This window comes from Arachis hypogaea, chromosome 13 (assembly GCF_003086295.3).
Source record: "Arachis hypogaea cultivar Tifrunner chromosome 13, arahy.Tifrunner.gnm2.J5K5, whole genome shotgun sequence".
Taxonomy (NCBI): domain Eukaryota; kingdom Viridiplantae; phylum Streptophyta; class Magnoliopsida; order Fabales; family Fabaceae; genus Arachis; species Arachis hypogaea.
The window spans coordinates 92,004,689-92,014,912 of record NC_092048.1 but is presented as its reverse complement, the minus strand read 5'-3'; positions in this window follow the sequence as shown (position 1 = coordinate 92,014,912).

Here is a 10,224-nt window from a genome sequence, read left to right as displayed (position 1 = left end):
TAAATTTTCTTTTAAGACTCTATTTTATAATATTTCACTAATTTAAATTAAAAGTTGTGTTAAACTTATTTCAAGACTGTAATTTGGAACATGAACTATAGCTAAAAGAACACACAACCTGTGAGATTTGAGCTTAATTACATGGTTACACTATTTAACCATAAAATTTTATTCTTGTGTGTTTTCTTCTCTATAATTGTAATCTATATTTTGTTCTACTCTATATGTCCAATGTTTAATGTATTTATATGCATGCATATGATTGAGGCCATCATTTGTTATTAGCTCACTTATCCCAAATAGCCTACCCATTCAATCACCTTTGTTAGCCACTTTGAGCCTTTTTATCTCCCTTGTTCTATATTTTACCACATCATTAGCCTTAAGCAGAAAAACAAATTAATTACCCCAAATTGAATCTTTGGTTAGCTTAAGATAGAGATTGTGTATCAACTAAGTGTAGGAAAACTGTGGGAACATGGGTTAATAAGGGAATGTGTTATGTTTCTACTTTGATAAAATATTAGGAATTTGGATACCTACTCATGTGAGACCAGAAAAATTAAAAATCCATGTGCATTGATATGTTATGTTTACTTTTATATTTTTATATAAAAAAACCCAAAAATATTCAATTAAATAAATAAATAAATAAATAAGGGGACAAAATTACCCTAATGTTAAGCTAATGAAAGATCAATGCATATGTGATACAATTAAAGAAGAGTTGATGCATGAGTATGTAATGAAAAAGTGGGAATTTTGGGCAGCTAGGCATGATTTTAGAAGTATATAGAGTGTGTGTATAGGTGAGAGTTTAGGTTAGTCAAGGATTCAATTTATAGCTCACTTAGCCATATATATACCCTTACCTTTACCTTAGTCCCATTACAACGTTGAAAAGACCTCATGATGTTTACATTGGTACATTAAATACTTGTTGATTGGTTAGGTGAAGAACAAAGTTTAGAAAGTATGACTAGAGAAGACTAGAGTGAATTACCCCATACACCTGAGTGATTAGAGTGCACATACACTATCAATGATGGTTCAATGCTTGATTTTATGTTTCCTACTTTCATGAGCTGTCTTCTTACAAGTCTACTTTCCTTTACTGTATGATTTTAATTAGTGATATCTGATTTAAGTTTGTCTTGAAGAACTTGTTTACTTTTAACCAAGTATGCAGAATCATCTTAGCATATAGTTGCATTCATATATAGGTTGCATCTCATGAGTCTTACTTTCCCCATTCATTTATTTTATCTCCTTGAGCTTAGCATGAGGACATGCTAATGTTTAAGTGTAGGGAGTTTGATAAACCACTATTTTATGGTTTATCTTGTGCTGATTTGAGTGGCTTTTATTAAGTCTCTACACACTTATTCATACTATTTGCATGATTTTACAATCCCTTCCTAGTTCTGATCTATGATTGAAAACTTACTTCCTAAGCCTTTAAATTGTGTATTTTTAATGTCCTTTCATACCATTCGATGCCGTGAACTATGTGTTCAGTGTTTTCAGGCCTTACAGGGCAGGAATGGCTTAGAGGATGGAGAGGAAGCTTGCAAAAATGGAAGGAACACAAGAAACTAAGGAGATAACCAGCGAGCATCGACGTGCACGCATGGCTCACGCGTGCGCGTGATCTAGAGATTTTCACTGCGACGCGTGTGTGTACCTGACGCCTACACGCAAAAGCGAGTTTGTGCACAGATGCGTGCGCGTGCCTGACGCTTACGCGTGACACGCGAAATTGACCAGTGACGCGTACGCATGACTGGCGCATACGCGTGACATGCGCGATTTGCAGAAATCACAGAAAATGCTGGGGGCAATTTTGGGGCGAGTTTGGACCCAGTTTTCGACCCAGAAACACAGACTAGAGCCAGGGGACAGCAGAGACTCAACACACATTCTCATTACGCATAGTTTTAGTTTAGTTTTTGAATCTGAGAGAAAAATTTCTCTTCCTCTAGGTTTTCTTTTACATTCTTAGATTTCTAGTTTTATGCTTTTGGCTTTTGGATATTGAGAAGAGTCATTACCTCCGTTGAAGTTGCTATTCTAGTTTGCTTTCTTTTTCCCTTACTCTTCCATATCCTTAATTTTTGTTCAGAATTACAATTGGATTATTTTTAGAATTTATTAATGCAAGGAACCATATTTACTTTTAATTAATTTTTAGTTATTGTTTATCATGTCTTCCTTTTATTCCCTTTTTAATTCTGTGAAAGTTATATTCATGTTAATGGAGTAGTATCCTAACTTGATTGGGAGTTGATTAAGAGGAGAACCTTGAGTTGGAATACTCAAGTGTTAATCTTAACTGGAAGTTGTTGGCTGACTCTCTAGTCTCTAACTCTAATCCTTTCTTAGGAAAGGGTTAGGACTTGAGTGATAGAGTTGGTTAGTTAGTTACTTGACTTTCCCTTATTAAGTAAGGGATGACCAAGTAGAACAACAACCTTTTATTATTACACTTGAGAAAATTCAACAAGGATAGAACTTCCAATTAATCTTCTCCCGGTCAAGGCTTTTATTTGAATTATATAATCTCTCTCGTTAATTTCCATTGCTTAAATTTACAATTATTTATTTTTCTGTTTCTCAAATTCAAAAATTTCTTGGAAAACCTCTGACTAATAAGCCACACTCTTTTGTCAACTCGTTGGGAGATGACCTGGGATTTCTACTCCCAGTATTTTGTTATTAATTTTGTGACAACTCTTTTCTAAATTGATAAGCGGATTTTTGCTGGTTAAGAGCTATACTCGCAACGTATTTCTCATATTAATTTCTTAATCGGCTAATTTCCGCCTGCATCACCACTCCATATCAAAAAAGCACCCCACATATTTAAAGAGGTACAAGAACGGGCAGAAAAGTATATTAACACGGAGGAGAATTCTCGACTTGGAGAAACCTGAAAACTTGGATTGTCCTACCCCTCTCGGGACAAGGATAAAGAGTCCAAGAAAAAAGAAGATCAACCCAGTGAGAAGCCTGGAAAATACCACAATTACACCCCTCTTCGGGTGTCTTTTGCGGATGTTTACTGAGAAATATGCAACACTGAGAAGATCCCACCACCCCGACCAATCAAAAACAAAAGAGAAGGGGGAAGTCGGACAGAATACTGTGAATACCACCGAATTTACGGACATCTTACTAACGAGTGCTTCGACCTAAAGAATGCCATAGAGAAATTGGCAAGAGAAGGACGACTAGATCGGTACTTAGCCAACAAAGCGAAGGAACCAAGAAAAAGAAGAGGGGATGAAGTGGTCGAACGGACTGAACGACCACCCCACACTCCTGAGAGACATGTTCATATGATAAATGGGGGATTCGCAGGAGGAGGGATCTCTAAATCATCTCACGAAAGACACCTTAAAGAGGTATATCATGTCGGGGAAGGAGAGAGGTCATCCGACCTTCCCACAATTACCTTTACCCGAGAAGATGCAACAGGCATCATCCCGGGCATGATGATCCCATGGTCATTACTATCATATTGGCCAATGCTAATCTCCACAGAACACTAATAGACCAGGGAAGCTCCGGATCTCTTGTTTAAATCCGTCTTCGACAAACTCGGTTTGCAAGATAAAGAGCTCAGAGCATATCCAAATAGCTTGTTCGGTCTGGGAGACACTCCAATCCAACCACTTGGATATATCTCACTACACACAACCTTTGGAAAAGGAACCCGGTCAAGGACACTTGACGGATGAAAATCATATTTCCACACAAAACTCACCGGCAAGTGTACCGGGTCGCATCAAGTAGTAATAACTCACAAGAGTGAGGTCGATCTCACAGGGATTGATGGATTGAGCAATTTTAGTTAGGTGATGAATTTAGTTAAGCGAATATTTGATGAATTGAGTGATTTTGATTGACAGAAGCTAAATTGCAAGTAAATAAATGTGCAGAAGAATAAAGTGCAGAAGAGATAAATTACAGTAACTTAAAGTGCAAGAAAGTAAAAGAGCTAAAACTTAAATTGCAAGAAAAGTAAATTGCAGAAACTTAAAGTACAAGAAATGTAAAGTGCTGAATCTAAATTACTGAGAAATGTAAATTGCTTGAGGAGTAAAGGGATTTGGGTGCTAGGGTTTGGAATTGAACAAGAAATTGCAAACTAAAGTAAATCAGAGAGATATGAGATGCAAGAATTCAGATCTGGATCTCAACAACAAGAACAGAAATGGAAAAATTCTTCAAGAAACAAAACAGCAAGAAAGCTTGAATCAATTATGAAATCCTAAAAGAGAAATTGAAGATCAAAGAAGAGCAATGAGACTAGCAATCAGATCTAGATCCCAATTGCTCCCTTGATCAAGCAGAAGAGAAATTGCAAAAGAAAATGAAATTGAAAACAGCGGAGAATATTAAAATCCAATCCTTAGATCAATTGAGAAGAAGAGTAAAAGATGATTCTTAGAATTAGAATCAATGGAGCTCTTCAATCTCAATTCAAGATCCAAAACAGAGAAGTGGAAGTTGCCGAAGAATGAAAATGAAAACAGAAAGAAAAACTCATATCCAAATTCCCAAATCCCAAATTCAAAACAATTGAAAATTAAAAGTGAAAACTAAAAAATGAGCTAAAAGGGTCCCTTACAAATCAAACTTAATCCTATTTATACACTTTCTATTTTGGTCTTCAAAGCTTAGAGTGGGCTTTTCAAAGTTGGCCTTGAATGAGAAATGGATTTGAAGAAGGATAGGTCCGGTTTGATTTTGGTTCAAGTTGGTTTGGTGTGTGGGAACCTTCCAGGGGAGCGCTCCATTTGGTATAGTGAACGCACTCTTGGTTTGGTGAGCCTTGGTGCCAATTCTCCTTGCCTAGCTCCTTGTCCATAGCATTCACTAAGTGAGCGTTCTGCTCACTCTTTGAGCGCTACATGATGATTGCTTCCTTGGGTGAGTGGGTGAGCTTGGCTAGCTCTTCATGAAAGGCACGAAAAGGTGAAGGAAAGGGAGCGCTACGCTTGAATATTATTTTTTTATTTTTTTATTTTTTTTTTAAATAAAAGTAAACATAATTTATCAATGCACATGTTATTTTAATTTTTCTGGTTTCACATGAGTAGGTACCCAAATTTCCAGTATTTTATTCTTTAAACATTGTACACTTTCATTAACCTAAGTTCCCACAGTTCCCCACACTTAATTGATACACAATCTCTAACTTAAGCTAACCAAAGATTCAATTTGGGGTAATTATTTTTCTGTTTAAGGCTAGTAATATGGTAAAATATAGAACAAATGGGGATTAAAAGGCTCAAAGTGGCTAACAAAGGTAATTGAAAGGGGTAGGCTATTTGGGATAAGTGAGCTAATAACAATTAATGGCCTCAATCATATGCAAGCATGTAAATACATTAAATAGTGGACATATAAAATGAAACAAAGCAAAGATTGCAGCCATAGAGAAGAAAACACACAAGAATAAAATATTATGGTTAAATAATGTAACCATATAATTAAGCTCAAATCTCACAGGTTGTGTGTTCTTTGCTATAATTTATGTTCCAAATTTACAGTCTTCAAATAAATTTAACACAAAATTTTAATTTGAATTAGTGAAATTTTTTTTTTCAAAAATAGGGTATTAAAAAGAAACTTATTATTTTTCAACCAAGTAGAACATACATGCAAACACTTATTACTATGCAATCTATCCTATCCTAACAAAAGAAAAATAACCTATTGGTGTTGAGAAAAATAATTACCTCCGAAAGTCAGGTACTGACCGACCTCCCCACACTTAAAGCTTGGCACCGTCCTCGGTGCCATCAGTCAGGAACAAATGGGGGTCGGTAACAGCATCTCCACAGTCGGGGTCGTCATGGCTCCCGGTGCTGGTAGGTAAGGTGGAGTCTGAAGTGTCTGGTTCTTCTTCAGGTGGGTGGTTGCCAACAATCAGCTCCTTGAGGTATGTAAATCGGCGCTTGTTACGGTGCTCCATTTGCTTTGCCTGCTGGTGCGCAGAAATTGTGATTACACTTTAATTATGTAAAATTCATCGCTCTTTCTTTCCCTGGTAATGGCGCCAAAAATATGATGTCAATACCATGGTTCACAACTTCGCACAACTAACCAGCAAGTGCACTGGGTAATCCAAGTAATACCTTACGTGAGTAAGGGTCGAATCCCACGGAGATTGTTGGTATGAAGCAAGCTATGGTCACCTTGTAAATCTCAGTCAGGCGGATATAAAATAGTAATGGGGTTTTTGAAAATAATTAATAAAATAGGGATAGAAATACTTATGTAAATCATTGGTGAGAATTTCAGATAAGCGAATAGAGATGCTTTCGTTCCTCTGAACCTCTGCTTTCCTGCTATCTTCATCCAATCAGTCTTACTCCTTTCCATGGCTGGCTTTATGTAATGCATCACCATTGTCAATGGCTACTTTCGGTCTTCTCTCGGGAAAATGATCCAAATGCCCTGTCACGGCACGACTAATCGTCTGGAGGCATCACCCTTGTCAATGGTTACATCCTATCCTCTCAGTGAAAATGGTCAACGCACCCTGTCACGGCACGGCTATTCACCTGTCGGTTCTCGATCATGCTGGAATAGGATTTACTATCCTTTTGCGTCTGTCACTACGCCCAGCAATCGCGAGTTTGAAGCTCGTCACAGTCATTCAATCATTGAATCCTACTCGGAATACCACAGACAAGGTTTAGACTTTCCGGATTCTCTTGAATGCCGCCATCATTCTAGCTTACACCACGAAGATTCTGATTAAGAGATCTAAGAGATACTCATTCAATCTAAGGTAGAACGGAAGTGGTTTTCAGGCACGCGTTCATAGGGAATGATGATGATTGTCACGTTCATCACATTCAGGTTGAAGTGCGAATGAATATCTTAGAAGCGAAATAAGATGAGTTGAATAGAAAACAGTAGTACTTTGCATTAATCTTTGAGGAACAGCAGAGCTCCACACCTTAATCTATGGAGTGTAGAAACTCTACCGTTAAAAATACATAAGTGATAATGGAGTTCATTGGTCTCGGCCCCAGAGGGGAACCGGAGTAACCAAGACTACGGATACAATGATAAAAAGTTCTATTTATAATAAACTAGCTACTAGGGTTTATAGAAGTAAGTAATTGATGCATAAATTCACTTCCGGGGCCCACTTGGTGTGTGCTTGGGCTGAGCTTGAAGTCTACACGTGGAGAGGTCATTCTTGGACTTGAATGCCAGTTTTTGTGCCAGTTTGGGCGTTGAACTCCACTTTGCAACTTGTTTCTGGCACTGGACGCCAGAATTGGGCAGAGAGCTGGCGTTGAACGCCAGTTTGCGTCATCTAAACTTGGAAAAAGTATGAACTATTATACATTTCTGGAAAGCCCTGGATGTCTACTTTCCAACGCAATTGGAAGCGCGCCATTTCGAGTTCTGTAGCTCCAGAAATTCCAATTTGAGTGCAGGGAGGTCAGAATCCAACAGCATCAGCAGTCCTTCTTCAACCTCTGAATCTGATTTCTGCTCAAGTCCCTCAATTTCAGCTAGAAAATACCTGAAATCACAGAAAAATACACAAACTCATAGTAAAGTCCAGAAATGTGAATTTAACATGAAAACTAATGAAAACATCCCTAAAAGTAACTAGATCCTACTAAAAACATACTAAAAACAATGCCAAAAAGCGTATAAATTATCCGCTCATCACCTGCCGGTCAAGCCGGTCCAACCTCTGAAGTATCTGAAGGAGAAGCTCATTTGTTGAAGATGCTTGTGCTTTTTGTTTCTCTCCTCGCTGGTGGTTTGTTAGAGGCTCTCTCTGTACCCTTTCTGGTGGCCATCCTGAAAAGGGAGAAGATAAAGGGGCATGAATTCAAAGGGATAGAGCAAGGAAGAGGGCGGTACGAGTGATAATCATGCCAAGGTAAAGAAGAATGTCATTAACACATGGTCGCGACTCCATGCAATTAGGACATCAATGGAAATATAGCATGATAAATTGAGGCCATTAAATGCAAGATGTTTATTGGCATGCTGGCAAAGGCATGAGTAGTGTAGATCAAGCTTTAAAAGCCAAAATGGATTATCACTTGTAACAAACTAACAATAACGTTTGTATTGACAATCATATTTAATTAATAAAATATTGGAAGGGTTTTGTGAAAAACAGGCATTAGAGTAGAAGGATAGAATAATTAAGAATTCACAATGCCATACGGGCTTTTCACAAACACTTGGTATGCATGTAAAATATGTTAGGGAAGGTAGGAATTCCAACATGCATGTAATCCAAAAAGTTAATATTAATTGTCAAATTACTCTTGATGATATCCACAAGCTCAAGTATAATAATATAAGACCCAAATAAAGCTCCAACACCAACATAAAAATGCATGAAGAAAAAAGAAAAGAATGAAAAAAAAGAAACCATAAATAACTAAGCATGAAAGAGAAAAATTGAAGAAAGAAAAGTAATTAAATGCAATAAGAAGAATGAAGGAAGAAAGGAGAAGGGAATGAAAAGCGGGACGCGACACGACGCGCGTAAGGCACGCGTGCGCGTGATAACTATATTCGTCATGCGACGCGTACGCGTCACCCACGCGTATGCGTGGGTGGCCTTGGAAGCAAAAGGATGCACACGCGTCAGGGACGCGTACGTGTGGATGAACTTGTGCCTCTAGCATAGTTCCAGCGTGGGGGCAGCACAACTTTCTGTCCAACATGCTATTTACGCCGATTTTCCTATCCACGCGTGTGCGTGCTTGACGCGTACGCGTGGATTTCCCTTATGGCAGATGATGCGCACACGTCATAGACACGCACGCGTGGGTCAAATTGTGCGCAGAGCACACCAGCCGCACAATTCCATCACAACTTTCTGTTTGTTGGATGGGGGAGCGAGATTACTATCGACGCCCACGCGTGGCCTGCGCACACGCGTGGTTTGCCTCCTTTTTTTTCTATGTGTATACAAAATGCAAAATGCAGAATGCAGGTGAATATGTAGAAATTATGAATGAACACTAGTAAAAATAAAATAAAATAAGATTAAGAATAAAAAAGAATGATTATACCATGGTGGGTTGTCTCCCACCTAGCACTTTTAGTTATAGTCCTTAAGTTAGACATTCGGTGAGCCCCTTGTTATGGTGGCTTGTGCTTGAACTCATCCAGGAATCCCCACCAATGTTTGTAATTCCAATGGCCTCTGGGATCCCAAACTAGGTGCAAAGAGCCTTCAAGCAAGATTAAGCAAGTGACAAGGCCCCAAGAGTGTTGATTGTTAGACTGAATTCCGGGGTCCCAAACCTTGCTTTTGCACTCGTCTTCTTGTTGACCATCTTCGTTCCAACTGGGTCGTAAGCAATCCGAATTCTCACTGAGGCATCCAAACAGCTTCCTAGACCCATACAATTTAGTATTCTTCCAACCATGATAATTCAACCATGAGCTTCCTACCACAATGAACCTAGGATTGTGTTGCCAACCACTGACCATCTCCCTCTTACTCTTATATCCACAAAGAGCTTTAAGTTGCCCATCCGTCTCAAGCAAAGCATATTCAAGTGGGCTAATTAAGCTTAGAGATGAGAGATTTACCCACTTGAATGAAGGGATGGATGCTGATGGCTTTGGGGGAGAGGTCTCCAACAACCTTGGCAAGGTGATCTCCAGCTCCATTCCCTTGGGCTCTTCTTTGACAACTTCCACCTCTTTGCAAGCTTCTTCAATATCAACCTCTTCCTCTTGGTAGCTTTCTTCCAATTCGATCTCTTCTTCATTGTTCACCAAGGGCATGGGAGGTTGTGCTTCTTCTTCTTTAATTTCCATGTCAAGTCCAATGGGAGAGGATTCAAATGTAGATAAGAATTCATCAATGATTGAATCCATCTCTTGATCATCCCCTTCAAAGTCTTCAACCATGATATGCCTTGGAGGTTGTACACCCTTCTCAACATCAATTTCAAACTCCTTAGAAGGGGGTTCTATGACTGGGCTTTCCCATGGACGTTCCACATCTCCTAAGTCTTCGACCAATTCTTCTTCTTCGATAATTCCGGCTTCCCCCAATTGTTCCAATACAAAGTCATGCTACTTACTGTCCACCGGAGTTTCTAGTGTCTCTTTCATGCTACGCTCTTCATTAGATTCTCCACATGAAGCCATGGGGGTTTCTTGAGTGTCCGAATGTCGGGAAGCTAATTGATTTATTGCTTGCTC